Source organism: Salvelinus fontinalis, chromosome 22, assembly GCF_029448725.1.
Source record: "Salvelinus fontinalis isolate EN_2023a chromosome 22, ASM2944872v1, whole genome shotgun sequence".
Lineage (NCBI taxonomy): Eukaryota > Metazoa > Chordata > Actinopteri > Salmoniformes > Salmonidae > Salvelinus > Salvelinus fontinalis.
The window spans coordinates 26,224,678-26,249,352 of NC_074686.1; the positions used below are offsets into that span (position 1 = coordinate 26,224,678).

The window sequence follows — 24,675 nt, forward strand, 5'->3', positions numbered from 1 at the left end:
CAAAAGGGTTAACGATGTAACACTAGAACCACTGGGACTTGACACATAAATGTTCACGGTATACTTAGTGTTCTGAAGTGTTCATGGTATACTTAGTGTTCTGAAGTGTTCATGGTATACTTAGTGTTCTGAAGTGTTCATGGTATACTTAGTGTTCTGAAGTGTTCATGGTATACTTAGTGTTCTGAAGTGTTCATGGTATACTTAGTGTTTTGAAGTGTTCATGGTATACTTAGTGTTCTGAAGTGTTCATGGTATACTTAGTGTTCTGAAGTGTTCATGGTATACTTAGTGTTCTGAAGTGTTCATGGTATACTTAGTGTTCTGAAGTGTTCATGGTATACTTAGTGTTTTGAAGTGTTCATGGTATACTTAGTGTTCTGAAGTGTTCATGGTATACTTAGTGTTCTGAAGTGTTCATGGTATACTTAGTGTTCTGAAGTGTTCATGGTATACTTAGTGTTTTGAAGTGTTCATGGTATACTTAGTGTTCTGAAGTGTTCATGGTATACTTAGTGTTCTGAAGTGTTCATGGTATACTTAGTGTTCTGAAGTGTTCATGGTATACTTAGTGTTTTGAAGTGTTCATGGTATATTAAAGGCAGGGTCACTACACAGTATTTCTTCCCTCCCTGAGAAACCAGCTATGCATTGTGCCCATTGTGGCCTTACTGTACTGTATTGTATTCCAAACTGAAGTTAACGAGGTGGGCGCACTAAGCAATGTCAACACTGTTAACCCACTCCACAATGGTCATATTGTGAATACTAAGAGCAGGGTCACTGCATTGTGTCGTTGTCATTCCATTTGTTAATGTACTCTACTGTGCGTTGTTGCGGCGGCACCTGCCAATGTTTCCATTGTACAGCCGAGTGGAAACATTTGTATTCTCAACAATGAGATTACTCAGTCTCTGCCAAGATGGTTTACGAAGCAAAATGGAGTCATTACAATAATACAACATTACGCGATTCCAATGTCATGCTTCCCTCTGTCTTCCTGTCGATGTTGTTGACTGCTATGCTCAGTACACTCTTAGAAAAAAGTGCTATCCAGAACCTAAAAGGGTTCTTTGGCTGTACCCATTGCAGAACCCTTTGACAAACCCTTTTTCGTTCCTGGTAGAACTCCTTTGGGTTCAATGTAGAACCCTCTGTGGAAAGGGTTCCACATGGAACCCAAAAGAGTTCTACCTGGAATCAAAAAGTGGTCTATCTGGAACCAAAAAGGGTTCAATCCAAATACTCACAGCACCATAATTGACATGTTTTAGTTATGGTCACTGTGATACCAGTGTGAGAACATGCCCCTCTCCTCCCTGTAATAGTTTTGTTGTTTTTCATCTAATCATAAGCAAGTGCAATTACATTTCATCACTATGCCACAAGGGTAGTATAACTGTCCTATCACCACTGGTATTAACTCTCCTTCTCTTTCTCACGATGCTAAACCAAGTCCTTAAACGGGCAATCTGGGAATGGTAGGCCTAATTCCATTTTTTGGGGTTTTAATGAATGATACCTTAGAAATGCCTCATTGGCTTACTTCAACTATCTTACCCATTCAGAACCCAACATATAATATTATTTGACTCTATATACTCTACTTTAATACTATATCTTTGAAGCATGGCTAAAATGCTTTGCTCTAATGGATCAATTTGATTTCATGGATGGCCAGTCCTTGCATCCATACAGTGGGGCAAAAAAGTTTTTAATCAGCCACCAATTGTGCAAGTTCTCCCACTTAAAAAGATGAGAGAGGCCTGTAATTTTCATCATAGGTACATTTCAACTATGACAGACAAAATGAGAAAAAAAAATCCAGAAAATCACATTGTAGAATTTTTAATGAATTTATTTGCAAATTATGGTGGAAAATAAGTATTTGGTCAATAACAAAAGTTTATCTCAATAGTTTGTTATATACCCTTTGTTGGCAATGACAGAGGTCAAACGTTTTCTGTAAGTCTTTACAAGGTTTTCACACACTGTTGCTGGTATTTGGCCCACTCCTCCATGCAGCTCTTTGGTCTTGGCCATAGTGGAGTTTGGAGTGTGACTGTTTGAGGTTGTGGACAGGTGTCTTTTATACTGATAACAAGTTCAAACAGGTGCCATTAATACAGGTAACGAGAGGAGGACAGAGGAGCCTCTTAAAGAAGAAGTTACAGGTCTGTGAGAGCCAGAAATCTTGCTTGTTTGTAGGTGACCAAATACTTATTTTCCACCATAATTTGCAAATAAATTCATTAAATATTCTACAATGTGATTTTCTGGATTTTTTTCCCTCATTTTGTCTGTCATAGTTGAAGTGTACCTATGCTGAAAATTACAGGCCTCTCTCATCTTTTTAAGTGGGAGAACTTGCACAATTGGTGGCTGACTAAATACTTTTTTGCCCCACTGTAGCTCTGTCTATGAATTTGATTGATTACATCTCTTTCCTGTTCACCAAAAAAAGTGTCAGGATGACCGCTTGCTGTTGTTTGATTCCTAGATTGGCCCTTTAACCTTTTACTGCAGTGGGCTAAATCAGGGTCACAGAGTGTTTCTTGGTAGTCTTAAACAAATCTAATTTGAAACAAAAGTATACACCTCACACACATGTTTATGGGCTTAGCATAAAGAAGACACCTGTACCATGTCAGATATATTGTTGAAATGTATTCAATTTTGAGTTTGCACCCTCAATATTACACTTTATATACATCACAGAAGACTGAAATATAACCGTTTGACATAGAAACACCAGATTTTTAGCATTACAAAAATAATAATGTTTATTAATTATGAAATTATGAAAACATGAATAATATTTCACCCATGAGGCCACTATGCCATTTAACTGCATGAAAGGGCTACACAGTGTCTCCTCACTATAATGGAACAAACCTCTGTACGTCAGCTCAGACATTAATAGCCTGAGAAGAATCCCAGAGTTTTGTGGCTTACGAGCTGGGAGCTGCAAATGCCCAGTCATAAAATATTCAATAAAAATGAGGGAATTCAAGCTCAAGTCTGGATATATATAAATAAAGGTTTGAGGGGAGGAAAGGGGGGAAGGGGAATGGGTTGCTCATACTGCTGAGTTGACAGGAGAGAGTTCAGGGATATTAAATGAAGTTCCACCTTCGGCCAAATATGCAGAAGTTTATGTAATATCTCTAAAGTGCTTGCTTTTAAGTTCTGTTTCCTTTTTTCCCTTATCGAAACCCATCTCATTTCTCGCCCACTGTTGCTGTGGAAGACAAATATTTATAGTGCCATTTTTGGGGGCATTGAAACAGGTAAAACTATATATTTTCATTGTATAGATGAGATGTAAACTACATAAATTTAGTTTTTTAACAAAATGTTGATTTTCTTTTTATGAGTCACATGATGGTCACATGCACACCATTTCATCTACATAGGCCTACAAACTCTTTCCCATTAGGCACTCGGACATACACTGAAAACTGGTTTGTTGTGTGTTTTGCTAGGTTAGTTGTCACTATTTGATTTTTATATTTAACTAGGCAAGTCAGCCTAGGAACAGTGGGTTAACTGCCTTGTTCATGGGGAGGACGACAGCTTTTTACCTTGTCAGCTCAGGGATTCAATCTAGCAACCTTTCAGTTACTAGTCTAACGCTCTAACCACTAGGCTACCTGCCGCCCCTACATGTCACATTAACATTACAAACACAATTTCTAAATGCTCAGACAGGTACACACCACTGGAAACAAACTGGTTGAATCAATGTTATTTTAGCTAAATGTACTGAGACATGGAATCTATGTGGAAAATACGATGGATTTGAAAAAACGTAATCAATGTACAGTAGGCCAAAACAAAATGTTGAAGATGAAATTTCATCCACAGGATTACAGCATCATGGTAACCACATTTCAACATAGACAACCCTTGTTTGAAATATGTTTAATTTGTACCTTTAAAACAAAGTCAGATAACAACATTAAATCAACTATCCGGGGGAAACACTATAGGCAGGACAACACCGCCTACTGGGGAATTGATCCATCTACAGCTACCCTTTGGTCTCCCATTCAGGATTTTAACAACGCCCAGCCCTGCTTAGGTATGATATTTGTCACTGACTACTACCAATGTGCTATCATGAGAATGATTGATGAGTTATCTCCACTTATAAACTAAATAGATGCACTGGTGCTATGGAAGTCATTCTAAAGGGTAGGTTTACAGAGCATATGAAATGTGATCATACTTTATCATTCATATATCATCAATGTTGCTGCAATTTAGGCTTATATAAGGTGCCTTCAGAAAGTATTCAAACCACTTGACTTATTCCACAGTTGGTTGTGTTAAATTCTAAATTCAAATTGGATTACTGTAAATATACTGAACAAAAATATAAACGCAACACGTAACATTTTCAAAGGTTTTACTGAGTTACAGTTCATATAAGGACATCAATCAATTTAAATAAATTCATTAGGCCCTAATCTATGGATTTCACATGACTGGGAATACAGATATGCATCTGTTGGTCACAGATACCTTAAAAGAAAGGTAGGGGCGTGGATCAGAAAACCAGTCAGTATCTGGTGTGACCACCATTTTCCTCATGCAGCGCGACACATCTCCTTCGCATAGAGTTGATCACACTTTTGATTGTACATTGTAAAATGTTTTCCCACTCTTCTTTAATGGTTATGCAAAGTTACTGGATGTTGGCAGGAACTGGAACACGCTGTTGTACACGTCGATCCAGAGCATCCCAAGAATGCTCAATGGGTGACATGTCTGGTGAGTATGAAAGCTATGGAAGAACTGGGAAATGTTCAGCTTCCAGGATTTGTGTACAGATCCTTGCGACATGGGGCCGTGCATTATCATGCTGAATAATGAGGTGACGGTGGTGGATAAATGGCACGACAATGGGCCTCAGGATCAAATGGGCCTCATTGTCGTGCCATTTGAAGAATCTCAAATATAGAATATATTTTGATTTGGTCACTACATGATTCCATATGTGTTATTTCATAGTTGCATGATGTCTTCACTAATATTCTACAATGTAGAAAATAGTATAAATAAAGGAAAAACCCTGTAATGAGTAGGTGTGTCCCAACTTTTGACTGGTACTGTAAGAATTCACATTCCTAAGTCAATACCTGTTGGAATCACCTTTGGCAGCAATTACAGCTGTGAGTGTTTTAGAGCTTTGCACACCTGGATTTGACAATATTTGCACATGATTAATTGTTTTATTCTTCAAGCGCCGTCAAGTTGGTTGTTTATCATTGCTAGAGAGCCATTTTCAAGTCTTGCCATAGATTTTCAAGCCGATTTAAGTAACAAATGTAACTAGGTCACTCAGATGTATTCATTGTCATCTTGGTAAGCAACTGCAGTGTAGATTTGGCCTTTTGCTTTAGGTTATTGTCCTGCTGAAAGGGGATTTGTCACCCAGTGTCTGTTGGAAAGCAGACAGAACCAGGCTTTCCTCTTATGCATGTGCTTAGCTCTATTCTGTAAATTTTTATCCTAAAAAACTCCTTAGTCCTTGCCAATGGCAAGCATACCCATAACATTACGTAGCCACCACCAAGCTTGAAAACATGAAGCATGGTACTCAGTGATTTGATACATTGGATTTGCCCCAAACATAACGTTTTGTTTTCAGGACATTAAGTTAATTTCTTTGAAATACCTGAGTGATTTCCTTCCTCTCTGGCAACTGAGTAAGGAAGGACGCCTGCATCTTTGTAGTGACTGGGTGTATTGATACACCATCCAAAGTGTAATTAATCACTTCACCATGTTTCAAGTTGTCACGGTCTTGATAATGAGCGGACCAAGGCGCAGCGTGATTGAAGTTCCACATCTTTATTATGGTGAAACTTTAAACAAAAACAACAAACCATTAACGAAACGTGAAAGTAGTGGGGCACATGCACAAACACAAAACAATATCCCACAAACACAGGTGGGAAAAATGGCTAGCTAAATATGATCCCTAATTAGAGGCAACGATTGGAATTGGGAACCATACAAAACACCAACATAGAAATATTGAGCTAGAAAACTCCCTAGTCATGCCCTGACCTACTACACCATAGAGAACCAAAGGCTCTATATGGTCAGGGTGTGACAGTATCCCCCCCAAAGGTGTTGACTACTGCCGGAAAACCTGAAACCAAGTGGGGGGGGGGGGGGGGGGGGGGGGGTTAGGGGGGGGTGACAAGTGTCGGTGGCGGCTCCGGCGCAGGTCGTAGGCCCAACCCCAGACCCCGGATCCGACCATGGAGCCGGGCTGAACGCCGTGCCTGGACTGGGCACCGGCGCAGAGGAAGGCTCCGGCCTTGGAGAAGAACTGGACGCCGTGCTTGGACTGGGCATCGGCGCAGAGGAAGGCTCCGGCCTAGGAGCTGGGTTGGACGCCGCGCCCGGACTGGGCACCGGCGCAGAGGAAGGCTCCGGCCTTGGAGCTGGACTGGACTGGGCACCAGCGCAGAGGAAGACTCCGGCCTTGGAGCTGGCACTGGAAGTACCGGGCTGGGGAGACGCGCTGGAGGCCTGGTGCATGGAGCTGGCATAGGTGGCACCAAAATGGTGACACGCACTTCAGGGAGAGTGCGGGGAGCTGGCACAGGACGTACCGGACTGGGGAGGCGCACTGGAGGCCTAGTGTGTGGAGCCGGCACAGGTGGCAGCGGACTGGTGACACGCACTTCAGGGCTAGTGCGGGGAGCTGGCACAGGATTTACCGGACTGGGGAGGCGCACTGGAGGTCTGGTGCGTGGAGCCGGCACAGGTGGCACCGGACTGGTGACACGCATTTCAGGGCGAGTGCGTGGAGCTGGCACAGGACGTACCGGACTGGGGAGGCGCACTGGAGGTCTGGTGCGTGGACCCAGCACAGGTGGCACCGGACTGGTGACACGCACTTCAGGAAGGGTTCCGAGCATAACATTTCTCTCATCACTCTCTCCCAACTTCTCCATTGCCTCTCTGACGGTCTCTGGCTCTTCAGGGTGAGTACGGGGAGCTGGCACAGATGGCACCGGACTGATGACCCGCTCTTCCACTCTCCGCTGCTCCACCAACACCCCTCGTGCCCCCTCCCAAACAACATCTTGGGGTTTTTGTGGCTGCGGTCCCCGGCGTCGTCACTGGCCTTCCACCTTCCTTGGTGTCTCCATCCAAGGAAGGGTCTCACAACCTCCCATAATTTCTTCCCAGGTCCAAAACTCCCTTACCTCCATCACACGCTGCTTGGTCCTTGCTTGGTGGGATATTCTGTCACGGTCTTGATAATGAGCAGACCAAGGTGCAGAGTGATTGAAGTTCCACATCTTTATTACGGTGAAACTTTAAACAAAAACAATGAACCAATAACGAAACGTGAAAGTGGTGGTGCACAAACACAAAACAATATCCCACAAACACAGGTGGGAAAAATGGCTAGCTAAATATGATCCCCAATTGAGGCAACGACTACCAGCTGCCTCTAATTGGGAACCATACAAAACACCAACATAGAAATATTGAGCTAGAATACCCAGTAGTCACGCCTTGATCTACTACACCATAGAGAACCAAGAGCTCTCTATGGTCAGGGCGTGACACAAGTTCAATGCCATGTTATTTTTACATAAAATAAAATGTGTATTTTATATGCCCATACATAGATGAGAGGTAGGCCTAAACTATAAACCATTTTTTTCAATAAGTTTACATTTAGGAAATCACATGTGCTGATTTCTGTTTTTTGTGTCTTGTTTTTTTTTCAATATTCATAAAACTTCTCAGTGCTCTAGGATCAGTTTAGCCTTTTAAATAATAATGAATAAGATTACATGGCCATGTGACGCCTGGTCCTAGATCAGCACTCCTACTCTGAGAGTAAACGGGCCCAGGACTAACCTCGGCAGTCTGTGGGGAGCTCTCCATGGTCCTGAAAATGTTATATGTCAGTTCAACATCTAGTTTTGATTTACATTTGGTTCAATCAGTGGCGGATTTAGTTATAGGCGACATGGGCAGTCGCCCAGGGCAGCGTCTTGCCGAGGGCAGCACACAATTTTGGGGGGAATGGTGACACTTGCTCGATCGGTTTTCTATCGTTCATTTGCACGTCACGTCAATGATATCATGTCACCGTGTGGGACTGTGGGTCAATTAACCTTATCGGAATGGGAGCCCTGCTTCTAGTTTGTGAGCTGGGATGGTCTCCCACTCAGAAGTACGAGACACTCAGAAGTGCGAGATGGGGAAAGGGTTAGGTTGACCTCAGGTCTCCCCATTGGAAGCCCGAGGTCGGGGGAGCGGGGGAATCTATCAAATAGCGCACCTCTAACTTTGTACAGTACTAATGCAATTAGTAAAATCAGTCACACTACGAAATGCTACCAAATAAACCATAAGTCATTCATAATACTGTGAATATACACTGCTCAAAAAAATGAAGGGAACACTTAAAACCTGTCTAGGATCAGCGTGGCGCTAGCGGCACCCCCCCCCCCCCCCCCCCCCCCCCCCACTGAAAAACCAGTGCCGCGAAATTCAAAAAAAATATTTTTTTTAAATATTTAACTTTCACACATTAAAGTCCAATACAGCTAATGAAAGACACAGATCTTGTGAATCCAGTCAACTTGTCCGATTTTTAAAATGTTTTACAGGGAAGACACAATATGTAAAGATGTACATCTATTACCTAAAAACACATTAGCATAATCCACCATCTTTTATTTGTCCACCAACACCAGTAGCCATCACCAATTCGGCTAAACTAAGATATTTATAGCCCCTAACCAACAAAAAAACTCATTAGATGACAGTCTGATAACATATTTATGGTATGGGATAGGTTTTGTTAGAAAAAAGTGCATATTTCAGGTAGATGGCATAGGTTACAATTGCACCCACCGTCACAAATGGAATAGAAAAACTACTTAGAGCAACGTGTTTACCTACTTACTAATCATCAAACATTTCGTAAAAATACACAGCATACACGAATCGAAAGACACAGATCCTGTGAATACAGACAATATTTCAGATTTTCTAAGTGTCTTACAGCGAAAACACAATAAATCGTTATATTAGCGTAGCACATAGCACATAGCAGCCCAGCATTGATTCTAGCCAAAGTGAGCGATAAAAGTCAACATCGCCAAAAGATATTAATTTTTTCACTAACCTTCTCAGAATTCTTCCGATGACACTCCTGTAACATCATATTACACATTCCATATAGAGTTTGATCGCAAATGTTTATATTTAGCCACCAAAATCATGGTTAGACAATGTGAAATGTAGACAAGCTGGTCAGAAAAAGTCCTTGCGCCACTTAGACAGTGATCTACTCTTATACATAAATACTCATAAACGTGACTAAAAAATATAGGGTGGACAGGGATTGATAGACAATTTAATTCTTAATACAATTGCGGAATAACATTTTTTAATTTATCCTTACTTTTCAATACAGTTTGCGCCTAGCGAAGCTACGTCATAAAACATGGCGTCCTAAGCCACTAAAATGTTTCGACAGAAACACGATTTATCATAATAAAAATGTCCTACCTTGAGCTGTTTTTCCATCAGTATCTTGGGCAAAGGATCCTTTCTTGAGAGCAATCGTCTTTTGGTGGAAAGCTGTCCTCTTGCCATGTGGAAATGCCTACTGCGTTCGGGATGAACTGAAAAGCGTGCCCAACTATTCACATCGTTGCAAAAATAAATGTCCCAAAATCGCACTAAACGGATATAAATTGCTATAAAACGCTTTAAATTAACTACCTTATGATGTTTTTAACTCCCATAACGAGTAGAAACATGACCCGAGTAATATTACCCCCTTCACTAATGCTTGGAACAGGAGCGGGCCGGTGTCCTCTAGGCGCATGACGCAGCTCCAAAAGAATGACTAGCTTCAGGGTTTTTTCATTTGTGGGGCCTGTGAACGCGCAATCGACCCCATTGGAATCGTCATCACGTAAAGGCATCCAGGGGAAGACGTAAGAAGTGTCCGTATAGTCATAGCAATATCAGTGCCGTTTTAACTGACTTCAGAACAGTGGCCAACATTTCTGAAATCTGAATCCATGTCAGGGAAATTGCTGTAGAATGGGCTCTGTTCCACTTAGAGACAAAATTTCAACTCCTATAGAAACTATAGACTGTTTTCTATCCAATAATAATAATAATATGCATATTGTACGATCAAGGATTTTGTGGGAAGCCGTTTCAAAAATTACCCAATTAGCATAAATAGTCTAAACAGCGCCCCCATCCCCAACAGGTTAAACAACACAATGTAACTCCAAGTCAATCACACTTCTATGAAATCAAACTGTCCACTTAGGAAGCAACACTGATTGACAATAAATTTCACATGCTGTTGTGCAAATGGAATAGACAAAAGGTGGAAATTATAGGCAATTAGCAAGACACCCCCAAAAAAGGAGTGATTCTGCAGGTTGTGACCACAGACCACTTCTCAGTTCCTATGCTTCCTGGCTGATGTTTTGGTCACTTTTGAATGCTGGCGGTGCTCTCACTCTAGTGGTAGCATGAGACGGAGTCTACGACCCACACAAGTGGCTCAGGTAGTGCATTTCATCCAGGATGGCACATCAATGCGAGCTGTGGCAAAAAGGTTTGCTGTGTCTGTCAGCGTAGTGTCCAGAGCATGGAGGCGCTACCAGGAGACAGGCCAGTACATCAGGAGACGTGGAGGAGGCCGTAGGAGGGCAACAACCCAGCAGCAGGACCGCTACCTCTGCCTTTGTGCAAGGAGGTGCACTGCCAGAGCCCTGCAAAATGACCTCCAGCAGGCCACAAATGTGCATGTGTCAGCATATGGTCTCACAAGGGGTCTGAGGATCTCATCTCGGTACCTAATGGCAGTCAGGCTACCCCTGGCGAGCACATGGAGGGCTGTGCGGTCCCACAAAGAAATGCCACCCCACACCATGACTGACCCACCGCCAAACCGGTCATGCTGGAGGATGTTGCAGGCAGCAGAACGTTCTCCACGGCGTCTCCAGACTCTGTCACGTCTGTCACATGTGCTCATGTGCTCAGTGTGAACCTGCTTTCATCTGTGAAGAGCACAGGGCGCCAGTGGTGAATTTGCCAATCTTGGTGTTCTCTGGCAAATGCCAAACGTCCTACACGGTGCTGGGCTGTAAGCACAACCCCCACCTGTGGACGTCGGGCCCTCATACCACCCTCATGGAGTCTGTTTCTGACCGTTTGAGCAGACACATGCACATTTGTGGCCTGCTGGAGGTCATTTTGCAGGGCTCTGGCAGTGCACCTCCTGGCACAAAGGCGGAGATAGCGGTCCTGCTGCTGGGTTCTTGCCCTCCTACGGCCTCCTCCACGTCTCCTGATGTACTGGCCTGTCTCCTGGTAGCGCCTCCATGCTCTGGACACTACGCTGACAGACACAGCAAACCTTTTTGCTACAGCTCGCATTGATGTGCCATCCTGGATGAACTGCACTACCTGAGCCACTTGTGTGGGTTGTAGACTCCGTCTCATGCTACCACTAGAGTGAGAGCACCGCCAGCATTCAAAAGCGACCAAAACATCAGCCAGGAAGCATAGGAACTGAGAAGTTGTCTGTGGTCACCACCTGCAGAATCACTCCTTTTTTGGGGGTGTCTTGCTAATTGCCTATAATTTCCACCTTTTGTCTATTCCATTTGCACAACAGCATGTGAAATTTATTGTCAATCAGTGTTGCTTCCTATTTGGACAGTTTGATTTCACAGAAGTGTGATTGACTTGGAGTTACATTGTGTTGTTTAAGTGTTCCCTTTATTTTTTTGATCAGTGTATATCTTCACACACATATTGTTGCATTTTTTTCTGGTTTGTGCGAAATTGTTAAGAATAAAATATAACCAGTCTGCACACCACCAATGTGAATTGGTTTAGTCTTGACCCTTGAAAGACACTGTTGGGGTAGGGGTAATGTATTGATGCTTGAGTGCCAAATCAACACAAATTTGTTTCTAATTGTCTTTGTTACTTATTTTTGATATTTATGAGTCTTATTTTTGTATATATTTGTATATTTATATAGTTTTAAATGTTATGATTATTTATTTGTGTTGTTCCAAATGTCTGAATATAAATGTCAGTTAGTGCAGAATGGTGCTTTTTTTGAGTGTGTGTGTGGGGGGGGGGGGGGGGGGGGGGGGGGGGGGGGGGTCGCCCAGGGAGCCGTACAAGCTAGAACCGCCACTGGTATCAATTGTCAACTAATCAAATCCAATCAGTTTTCCACGTTGACTCAACGTCATCTCATTGAATTATTTGGTTTAAACACGTGGAAAAACGTTTATTGAAACAGTTTTTTGACAGTTGGTAATCGGAAACGGAATCTCATTTTGTCTTGTTTGTTGACCCAATGCAAATGGTCAATATGCATTTACAAAAGGAATGATCTGCAATATTTAGTCAATGAGGCGTAGAGATGAGTGCAGGTGGATAGTACATTTTAGATGTGTTGTTGTTTGAAGAGAAGGCTATAACACAGCATATAAAAATACAGAACTAAACGGGGATATGATATAAATAGTAGGCTGTGTTATTTTTACCTGTAAGTGAGTTAGTAGTAGACTACGGTGATTCAACTTTTTTCATATGCTGTGTTTGGAATCTGCGCCGGGGTGACGTCAGCAACAGGATGCGCGCCAGACTGGTCCCCATCGAGAGAGAAGAAAAAAAAGAACGAGAGAGAGAGACGGGACCGCGCATCTCCGTTCTCCGCTGCTGAAGCGACTGCGGGGAACCAGATGCCCTACTGTGAGCCGCTGCCTGTGGATATCGCGGATGCCAGAGCAGAATAGACCTAGTCGAGAGACAGACCCATTCACACTCAGCCAAAGCGATTAAAGGAGAGGGGTAGTGGGAGAGATAAGGAGAGGTGGTTTTACACGTTGTCAGTGTGGTTTTCAGCTTCGGAAAAAGAGCTACTGTAAGAGGTGGTCTCGCAATATTGGGCACTAGAAGAAAAAAACGCGTTATCCCGTTCTGCTGCTGCGGCTCGTGAGCGCATTCTCTGCTCGGCTTGGAATACAATGTGTCTGCATGAGACCATGGAGATACGGAGTGGATTTATCAAAGAGCACTTCGACAGTTTATGAACAAAACTGGACCTCTCTTTTTCTACGGCATTTTGTCCCCCTTTTTCGTTGGGATTGTGTTTTTTTGTGTATTTTACCGTTTGCATATTTTCGTTTGATTTATGGTGTTTTATGATTTCATGTCATATTTTCCTTTTTTAACTATTTAGTTTTTTTTAACTTTTCATCGGTTTTGGAGGAGAGCTGGATTGACTCGTGAAGATTTGTGGAGAGAAGATTCCGCGTCGCTCATGTGAATGATATTCTATCTCTACAACTGAGACGTGCCATGGATGGAAAACTTCATTTGCATCAACGAAACCGATCGGGAAATATCCGTTACATCGAATAACTACTGCTAACAGCAATCAGGTAAAAATCCATATCACAACTTCCTTATTTCTGATTAAAGGTGAACGTAATATGTTGCTATTGTGTGTGTTTTATAAACGATATGCTGTATATCGGAGCTTGGCAGTAAGCGTACACAACCTATTGACATGGTTTTGAAAGTATCCCTCGTAGAAAAGTCCTTGATAAATCTGTGTGAATGATGTGTTTTGTGGTGAATACACACGTTTTAATCCGTAGCATGGTAGAATTAGCCCAACGTTGACATGCGACCTTCTATTCAGCGGGTGCATCTGCGTCAGCCGCGGGAATGTCGCTAACGACGCCTGTTCTGTGAACCTGAACTGGAGTACCGGTCACGGAAAATCACAGATTGTTTATACAGCAGAAGAACCTCACATAATACGCAACAGACGCCCTTCGTTTAGTTTTGGCCCAACGCATGTGGTACTGGTCTCTCTAATCCTGGTTTTGGTGAGAGTGGTATGCTTTTGACATTTGTCTCAACCTATTCAGTCAGACCTGTAACTTTGCGCAGTGACGAAAACGCACACAGACTCGCTCTTTTCAACGCGAGTGGTGTAGGCAGGGGATCATATTTCTTTAGAGATGTTTTGGGAATCACCACAAGCCTTCTCCTCCTCGACACTGGGGTTGTGTGTCTTTTCACACTGCATTCAGACCAATGTGTGTTCGATAGACACATGTCTCATCTAGAAATAAGGATATGTTGTAGGCCTAATGTTAGGCCATTGCTATCCCCCTCTCTCCCAAGTGTGCGGTGTGAGTGGTTGTGTTAGTGCGCGCGCGCATTCATGTGTGTGTGTTTGAAAAGCCGATTTATGGTCAATCTGGAGCCTGGTTGCCATCTCTGTTCAGCTATTACATTCACTCCTTGCAACTCCTGTCGCCTGCCAAAGAGACTGGCCTTTCGGCAGTCTTCAAATATGAACGTTCTATCAATAATGAGATCAGAGGATTTGATCCTGATTCGAAAACCCTCACAGCTATCATCCAATCACGACGTTTATGCAAATTAGACTTATAGGAAAACGTTCTAACTTAATTCATGCATTTGATTGGAAACGTAATAACATTGGACATTCTAACGTATTACATTTTATTACAAACATAAACATTGGGTGCAAGGAGAACAGAAGATTCGCCTTTATTGCATTTTTACCACCAGCGAATGTGGTCACATCACACCAGAGAAGCTCTTGCCATTCAAACTTTCCTGCCAGTTCACTGTGTGAACTCTATTGCCTATTCTATTTTATATTTTTGAAGTGCTCAAAATAAGTGACAAAACTATATTGCTGCTTCTGGGACACGCATTGAGCTAGGATACTGGTTCAAGAGCTATAAGAGCAATAGAGAGAGGATGGAAGAGAGAGAGACCCAGTGGAGATGCCAGCGAGATGCACGAATTGCGCAAGAAGGGAACAGTGAAGACAGAGATATGTAAATTATAAATTGTATCCTAGACCTTGGCTATTTAATCCACCATTCGTATGGTAGCCTATATATTAGGCCTAGGAAATATTTAACTTTCACACATTAACAAGTCCAATACAGCAAATGAAAGGTACACATCTTTTGAATCCAGCCAACATGTCCGATTTTTAAAATGTTTTACAGCGTAAACAGCACGTATATTTATGTTAGCTCACCACTAAATACAAAAAAGGACAGACATTTTTCACAGCACAGGTAGCATGCACAAAGCCAACCTAACTAACCAAGAACCAACCAACCAAACTAACCAACAAACAACTTCATCAGATGACAGTCTTATAACATGTTATTCAATAAATCTATGTTTTGTTCGGAAAATGTGCATATTTCAGGTATAAATCATAGTTTACATTGCAGCCACAATCAGAAATTGCACCGAAAGCAGCCAGAAAAATTACAGACACCAACGTCAAATACCTAAATACTCATCATAAAACATTTCTGAAAAATACATAGTGTACAGCAAATGAAAGACAAGCATCTTGTGAATCCAGCCGATATTTCCGATTTCTTAACCTCTTTAGGCTAGGGGGTGCTGTTGTCACTATTTCTGGAAATCGTGTAATTTTTAAACGGCTTCCTACTCAATTCTTGCTCGTACAATATGCATATTATTATTATTATTGGATAGAAAACAGTCTCTAGTTTCTATAGCCGTTGAAATTTTGTCTCTGAGTGGAACAGAACTCATTCTACAGCAATTTCCCTGACATGGAGTCAGATTTCACACATTTTGGCCCCTGATCTGGAGTCAGTTTAAAGGCCACTGTGAATGCTATGAGGATACAGACACTGCTTACGTCTTCCCCTGGATGCCTTTACGTGATGACGCTTTGAATGGTGTCGATTGCGCAATCACAGCCACTATAAAACAAAAAAACGTGTAGGTAGGAACTCTTTTCCAGCTGCGCCGGACGCGCGGAGACCACCGACCTGCTCTTTTTCCAAGCATTAGTGTAGCCAGTAATATTTCTCCGGTCATGTTTTTACTCGTTATACCTGTCTAGGATCAGCGTGGCGCTAGCGGCACACCCCCCCCCTCCCCCACTGAAAAACCAGTGCCGCGAAATTCAAAAAAAATATTTTTTTAAAATATTTAACTTTCACACATTAAAGTCCAATACAGCTAATGAAAGACACAGATCTTGTGAATCCAGTCAACATTTCCGATTTTTAAAATGTTTTACAGGGAAGACACAATATGTAAAGATGTACATCTATTACCTAAAAACACATTAGCATAATCCACCATCTTTTATTTGTCCACCAACACCAGTAGCCATCACCAATTCGGCTAAACTAAGATATTTATAGCCCCTAACCAACAAAAAAACTCATTAGATGACAGTCTGATAACATATTTATGGTATGGGATAGGTTTTGTTAGAAAAAAGTGCATATTTCAGGTAGATGGCATAGTTTACAATTGCACCCACCATCACAAATGGACTAGAATAATTACAATGAGCAACGTGTTTACCTAACTACTAATCATCAAACATTTCGTAAAAATACACAGCATACACGAATCGAAAGACACAGATCCTGTGAATACAGACAATATTTCAGATTTTCTAAGTGTCTTACAGCGAAAACACAATAAATCGTTATATTAGCTTAGCACATAGCAATTAGCAGCCCAGCATTGATTCTAGCCAAAGTGAGCGATAAAAGTCAACATCGCCAAAAGATATTAATTTTTTCACTAACCTTCTCAGAATTCTTCCGATGACACTCCTGTAACATCACATTACAACATGCATATACAGTTTGATCGAAAATGTTTATATTTAGCCACCAAAATCATGGTTAGACAATGTGAAATGTAGACAAGCTGGTAAAGAAAAAGTCCTTGCGCCACTTAGACAGTGATCTACTCTTATACATAAATACTCATAAACGTGACTAAAAAATATAGGGTGGACAGGGATTGATAGACAATTTAATTCTTAATACAATTGCGGAATAACATTTTTTAATTTATCCTTACTTTTCAATACAGTTTGCGCCAAGCGAAGCTACGTCAAAAAACATGGCGTCCTAAGCCACTAAAATGTTTCGACAGAAACACGATTTATCATAATAAAAATGTCCTACCTTGAGCTGTTCTTCCATCAGTATCTTGGGCAAAGGATCCTTTCTTGGGAGAAATCGTCTTTTGGTGGAAAGCTGTCCTCTTGCCATGTGGAAATGTCAACTGCGTTCGGGATGAACTGAAAAGCGTGCCCAACTTTTCACATCGTTGCAAAAATAAATGTCCCAAAATCGCACTAAACGGATATAAATTGCTATAAAACGCTTTAAATTAACTACCTTATGATGTTTTTAACTCCTATAACGAGTGAAAAGATGACCGGAGAAATATAACAGGCTAAACTAACGCTTGGAACAGGTGCGCGCCGGTGTCCTCTAGGCTCATGACGCAGCTCCCAAAGAATGACTAGCTTCAGGGTTTTTTCATTTGTAGGGCCTGTGAACGCGCAATCGACCCCGTTGGAATCGTCATCACGTAAAGGCATCCAGGGGAAGACGTAAGAAGTGTCCGTATAGTCATAGCAACGACAGTGCCCTTTTAACTGACTTCAGAAGAGTGGCCAACATTTCTCAAATCTGACTCCATGTCAGGGAAATTGCTGTAGAATGGGCTCTGTTCCACTTAGAGACAAAATTTCAACTCCTATAGAAACTATAGACTGTTTTCTATCCAATAATAATAATAATATGCATATTGTACGATCAAGGATTTTGTGGGAAGCCGTTTAAAAAATTAGCCAAATTAGCATAAATAGTCTAAACAGCGCCCCCATCCCCAACAGGTTAACTGTTTGGGCTGCAGGGGCAGTATTGAGTAGCCGGATAAAAGGTGCCCATTTCAAACGGCCTCGTACTCAATTCTTGCTCGTACAATATGCATATTATTATTACTATTGGATAGAAAACACTCTCTAGTTTCTAAAACCGTTTGAATTATATCTGTGAGTAAAACAGAACTCCTTTTGCAGCAAACTTCCTGACAGGAAGTGGAAAATCTGAAATCGATGCTCTCTTCTAGGGCCTGCCTATTAAAGTCCTTGATATTTATTCGTTTAGATGCACTTCATACATCTTCCACTAGATGTCGACAAGCAGTGAGAGAAGAAATGGAGTGTGTAACTTGATCTGGGCTTGAATAAATGCTCTTTGTATGACGTGTCACCAGTTTCCTGTTTTCTGGAGAGCGCGTCAAGGGACCTGGATTTGCCTTCTGATAAGCTGTCGTTATGGACGACTAATATCTCCGGATTTGATTTTATTTGATACGTGACAATATCATCGTAAAGTATGTTTTTTCAATATAGTTTAATCAGATTATTGACATTTTTTCGGGAGTTTTGCCGTGTTCCGTTCTCTGAGTTTGTTGACGATGGAGAGATTCGGGCCACTTGGCAAGTGTGCTTGCTAAATCGAGAGGGAAAAAGGCCGTTCTAAAACCAAACAACGATTGTTCTGGACAAAGGACCCCTTGTACAACATTCTGATGGAAGATCAGCAAAAGTAGGACCCATTTTATGATGTTATTTCATATATCTGTCGTACATGTGAACTAGTCGTCGGCGCCCAACTTTTGGGTACTCTCTCGCCATAATGTAAACTGCATATCGTAATGAAGTTATTTTTAGAATTCCAACACGGCGATTGCATTAACCTGTTATGGCTGCAGGGGGCGTATTGAGTAGCCAGATAAAATGTGCCCATTTCAAACGGCGTCGTACTCAATTCTTGCTCGTACAATATGCATATTATTATTACAATTGGATAGAAAACACTCTCTGGTTTCTAAAACCGTTTGAATTATTTCTCTGAGTGAAACAGAACTCCTTCTGCAGCACTTTTCCTGACCAGGAAGTGAAATGTCAGAAATCGATGCTCTGTTCAACTGCATGCCTATACATGGGCGTGATACGTAAGAGTCTACAAACACTTCCTACGCCTTCCCCTGGTCGTCAAGATGCGGTGAGAGAAGAAATTTCGTGTCTATCTTGGTCTGAGGTGGAATAAAAGGTCTTTGTTTGACGTGACCGTCCATATCCTGTTTCTGGAGCGCGCGAAAGAGGACATGGATATGGCTTCTGTTTAGCTGTCGTTATGAACGACGAACATCTCCGTCTTAGATTTTATTTGATACATGTCACCATATCATCGTAACGTATGTTTTTTCAATATAGTTTAATAAGATTATTGAAATTTTTTCGGGAGTTTTGCCGTGTTCCGTTCTCTAACTTTGTTGACTTGGAGTGATTCGTTCCACTTGGCAAGTGCCCATGCTAAATGAAGAGGGATATTTGCCGTTCCAGATCAAAACAACGACTGTTCTGGACAAAGGACACCTTATCCAACATTCTGACTGAAGACCACCAAAAGTAAGAAACATTTTATGATGCTATTTCTAATATCTGTCGTGCATGTTGACTGGTCGTGGGCGCCCAAGTGTTTCTGGCTATTGTGGCTATGCTAATATCACGCTACATTTTGTTTGCGCTGTAAAACATTTAATAAATCGGAAATATTGTCTAGAATCACAAGATGCCTGTCTTTCAATTGCTGTACACTATGTATTTTTCAGAAATGTTTTATGATGAGTAATTAGGTATTTGACGTTGGTGTCTGTAAATATTATGGCTGCTTTCGGTGCAATTTCTGATTGTAGCTGAAATGTAAACTATGATTTATACCTGAAATATGCACATTTTTCGAACAAAACATATGCTATACAATAAATATGTTATCAGACTGTCATCTGATGAGGTTGTTTCTTGGTTAGTGGCTATTTTTATCTTTATTTGGCCGGATTTGTGATAGCTACTGATGGAGTCATAAACTGATGGAGTAAGAATATTGGTGTCTTTTGCTAACGTGGTTAGCTAATAGATTTACATATTGTGTCTTCCCTGTAAAACATTTTTAAAATCGGACATGTTGGCTTGATTCACAAGATGTGCACCTTTCATCGGGTGTCTTGGACTTGTTAACTTCTTATGGCTGCAGGGGCAGTATTGAGTAGCTTGGATGAAAGGTGCACAGAGGTGCCCAGAGTAAACGGCCTGCTCCTCAGTCATAGTTGCTAATATATGCATTATTATTAGTGTTGGATAGAAAACACTCTGAAGTTTCTAAAACTGTTTGAATTATGTCTGTGAGTATAACAGAACTCATATGGCAGGCAAAAACCTGAGAAAAAGTCCAAACAGGAAGTGGGAATTCTGAGGCTGGTGGATTTTCAACCAAGCTCCCATTGAAATCCCAGCGAGATATGGATGAGTTTTCACTTCCTACGGCTTCCACGAGATGTCAACAGTCTGTAGAACTTTGTCTGATGACTCTACTGTGATGGGACGCCGGATGAGAGGAGAATTAGTCACCACTGCCATGAGGTGACCATGCATTGACCATGCGCGTTCACATAAGAGGGAGCTCCGTTCCATCGCTCATCTGAAGTCAATGTAATTCTCCGGTTGGAACGTTATTCAAGATTTATATTAACAACATTCTAAGATTAATTCAATACATCGTTTGACATGTTTCTACTGACTGTTACGGAACTTTTGGACATTTCATCACGTTTTAGTGAACGCGCTTTGTGACTTTGGAATTGTTTACCAAACACGCTAACCAAAGTAGCTAATTGGACATAAATAACGGACATTATCGAACAAATCAAGCATTTATTGTGGACCTGGGATTCCTGGGTGTGCATTCTGGTGAAGATCATCAAAGGTAAGGGAATATTTTTCATGTAATTTCTGGTTTCTGTTGACTCCAACATGGCGGCTAATTTGACTATAGTTCTGAGTACCGTCTCAGATTATTGCATGGTTTGCTTTTTCCGTAAAGTTTTTTTGAAATCTGACACAGCGGTTGCATTAAGGAGAGGTATATCTATAATTCCATGTGTATAACTTGTATTATCATCTACATTTATGATGAGTATTTCTGTTGAATAGATGAGTATTTCTGTCACTGGATGTTTTTGGAACTAGTGAACGTAACACGCCAATGTAAACTCTGATTTTTTTATATAAATATGAACTTTATCAAACAAAACATACATGTATTGTGTAACATGAAGTCCTATGAGTGTCATCTGAGGAAGATTATCAAAGGTTAGTGATTAATTTTATCTCTATTTGTGCTTTTTGTGACTGCTATATTTGGCTTGAAAAATGTCTGTGCTTACTCTGTGGCTTGGTGGTGACCTAACATAATCGTTTGTGGTGCTTTCGCTGAAAAGCATATTTGAAATCGGACACTTTGGTGGGATTAACAACAAGATTACCTTTAAAATTGTATAAAACACACGTATGTCTGAGGAATTTTAATTATGAGATTTCTGTTGTTTTGAATTTGGCGCCCTGCACTTTCACTGGTTGTTGTCATATCATCCCGTTACCGGGATTGCAGCCATAAGAAGTTTTAAACAATGCCACTTCATATAATGTGTACATACCCTACATTACTCATCTCATATGTATATACTGTACTCTAAACCATCTACTGCATCTTGCCATCTTGATGTAATGTATCACTAGCCACATTAAACAATGCCACTTTTATATGTTTACATACCCTACATTACTCATATCATACGTATATACTGTACTCTATACCATCTACTGCATCTTGATGTAAAGTATCACTAGCCACTTTAAACAATGCCACTTTTATATGTTTACATACCCTACATTACTAATCTCGTATGTATATACCGTACTCTATACCATCTACTGCATCTTGCCTATGCCGTTCTATACCACCACTCATTCATATATTTTTTATGTACATATTATTATTCATTCCTTTACACATTCCTTTACTGCATTGTCGGAACTAGAAGCACAAGCATTTTCGCTACACTCACATTAACATCTGCTAACCATGTGTATGTGACAAATAAAATTTGATTGGATTTGAAGCATGGGAAACTGTTTTTAAAACCTCTCTGGGATAGGTGGGACATTAGCGTCCCACCTGACCAAAATCCAGTGAAAATACAGAGCGCCAAGTTCAAATTAATGACTATAAAAATTAAACTTTCATGAAATCACACATGCAAAACACCAAATTAAAGCTACACTTGTTATGAATCCAGCCAACATGTCAGATTTCAAAAAGGCTTTACGGAGAAAGCAAACGATGCTATTATCTGAGGGTAGCACCCCAGCAAACAAACACAGACACTCATATTTCAACCCTCCAGGTGCGACACAAAACGCAGAAAAAAGATATAATTCATGCCTTACCTTTGACGAGCTTCTTCTGTTGACGAGCTTCTTCTCTTCTTCTGTTTATGTCCCATAAACATCACAAATGGTCCTTTTGTTCCATTAATTCCGTCGATATATATCCAAAATGTCCATTTATTTGGCACATTTGACCCAGAAAAACACCGGTTCCAACACGTGCCACATGACTACGAAATTTCTCATAAGTTACCTGTAAGCTTTGTCCAAACATTTCTAAGTACTTTCCTAATACAACTTTAGGTATTTTTTTACGTAAATAATCGATAAAATTTAAGACGGGATATACTGTGTTCAATACCGGAGGAAAACAAAGTGTAGCGTGCTTTTCAGGTCATGCGCCTCTATCAAAGAGTACACTTCCCTCTACCCTCGTTCTGAACAGTGCTACTTCTTAATTTCTTAAAGGAAAAACTTCAACCAATTTCCAAAGACTGTTGACCTCCAGTGGAAGCAATAGGAACTGCAAGAAGGTCCCTTAGAAATCTGGATTCCCAATGAAAAACAAATTGAAAAGAGAGTGACCTCCCCAAAAAATATTCTGAATGGTTTGTCCTCGGGGTTTTGCCTGCCAAATAAGTTCTGTTATACTCACAGACATGATTCAAACAGTTTTAGTAACTTCAGAGTGTTTTCTATCCAAATCTACTAATAATATGCATATCTTAGCTTCTGGGCCTGAGCAGCAGGCAGTTTACTTTGACACGCTTTTCATCCAGACGTGAAAATACTGCCCCCTATCCCAAAGAAGTTTTAAACCGTTTACAATGAAGATCTGTGAAGTTATTTGGATTTTTACTAATATTTGAAAGACAGGGTCCTGAAAAAGGGCCGTTTCTTTTTTTGCTGAGTTTAGGTTTCCATCCAACTGGCGACAGATTTTCATGGGAATATTCTAAAATCTGCATTAAAAACAATATGTGCACATTCCCACCAGAGATGTTTCCATGAAATTGACTTGTTGCTGAAAAAAGCCTGTGCATGATGATCTGCACATAAACCACTTTTGCGGTTAAATTCCCATGTACTGAATTACAAATACACGTTATTCAGGTTTCTATCGCATTTTCAACTCCGCTAATGGTTTTGTCACAATCATTTTTGCCTTTTAGGCTATAGCGAATGTGCCCACTCGGTCTTGGCATGTGTGCTCTATCTGACAGCTTGCAGATACAGCCCCTACACAATGAGATTATTATGGACACAAGATTGATAATTTTTATTTGACAAATGGCAGCCAAGCATCGATCATCATGTCACCAGAATAAGACCCTCGATATCTATTTGAAAGGAGCATCAAGCTCATCACCGTGCACTTTCACCAACCTGTGAAGTTCATCATAACTTAGTTCATCTGTAGGCTAATAAAGTCAGTGCTTACTTTGTAAATCGGGAGGTAGTGGAACAAAAAGTGAGCGTGAGAGGGGGGTCACCTGGGGAGCTCTGAGGTACCAGAACGCATGAGAAAAAAAAAGTTTACAATTAAGCATTGCATGCATATCATAGCATTTGCGTAGTGACAGAGCAGTGGAGTAGAGGCACTTAGAGAATTTGCACACATGGGTATTTTTTTTCGTAGCCTAGGGTCAGGGAAAATGTGGACTTTTATAAACGCATTTCATGCAATTCTACATCATTTTACATGACTGGAGACTTTGGTAGAATCTGTTTTAACACCGCAGAAATGATGGAAATGACAGGCTACATTGACACTGACAACCTGAGAGTGTAAGATCAATAAAAACAACATTGTGTGGAGACATATTGTAGGCTACAATATGAGGAGGAAATTATAGTCCCAAAAAATGCTTTCCAGTTTCACTGACTCACCCAATGATGTGCAGGTCAATCACTAGGTGATGTCTCATGCATTATCAATAGGTGATGGCACTAGGTGATAGGTGATGGTGATCATGCATTTTCTCTCTCTCTTGTTTTACTTTTGGAAAACAATATTTGGAAGTTGATCAAATATTTGGTAGCCTACAGCAGACAGATTAGAGTATTCTCTTTTCAGCTCTTTTCAGTCATTTGCTTTCCAACCTGTTTTCCCCAGGCTGGTCACCCTTGATACAAGTCAGAATTCGACATCCATCCATGTCTGAGGAGGTCAGGAGATTATGTGGTAGCCGGCCACTAGGGTCAACAGTGAGCACTTTTACCTTCAAGTAGGTTTCAGTTTAGCTAGGGTGTTGTGGATGGTGCATCTGATTCCAAAGGTTGCAAGTTCAAATAGTCAAATAAAGTGTTTTTGATATTTTTGTTTTAAGCCTATCCCCAACCTTAACCCTTACCTGAACTATTCAGAGTTAATGCCTAACCTTAACAATTCGGAGTTAATGCCTAAACTTAACCTTAACCTTAAAACATTTGGGGTTAAGGCCTAAACTTAACCTTAAACACGTTTG

At 41.0% G+C, this 24,675-nt stretch overlaps 2 protein-coding genes across 14 annotated transcripts in view; one reads left to right on the forward strand and one right to left on the reverse strand.

Moving 5' to 3' along the window:
* The window catches only part of LOC129820332 (GATA zinc finger domain-containing protein 14-like), a 194,156-nt gene that overhangs the window by 148,513 nt on the left and 20,968 nt on the right, over positions 1 to 24,675 (reverse strand). The window lies entirely within an intron of this gene.
* The window catches only part of LOC129820109 (adhesion G protein-coupled receptor B2-like), a 557,707-nt gene continuing 545,770 nt past the window's right edge, over positions 12,739 to 24,675 (forward strand). For all 13 annotated transcript variants that reach the window (XM_055876984.1, XM_055876983.1, XM_055876992.1 and 10 more), the window contains exon 1: positions 12,739 to 13,493. The gene's annotated coding sequence lies outside the window, so the exon portion shown is untranslated. The remainder of the gene's footprint in view (positions 13,494 to 24,675) is intronic.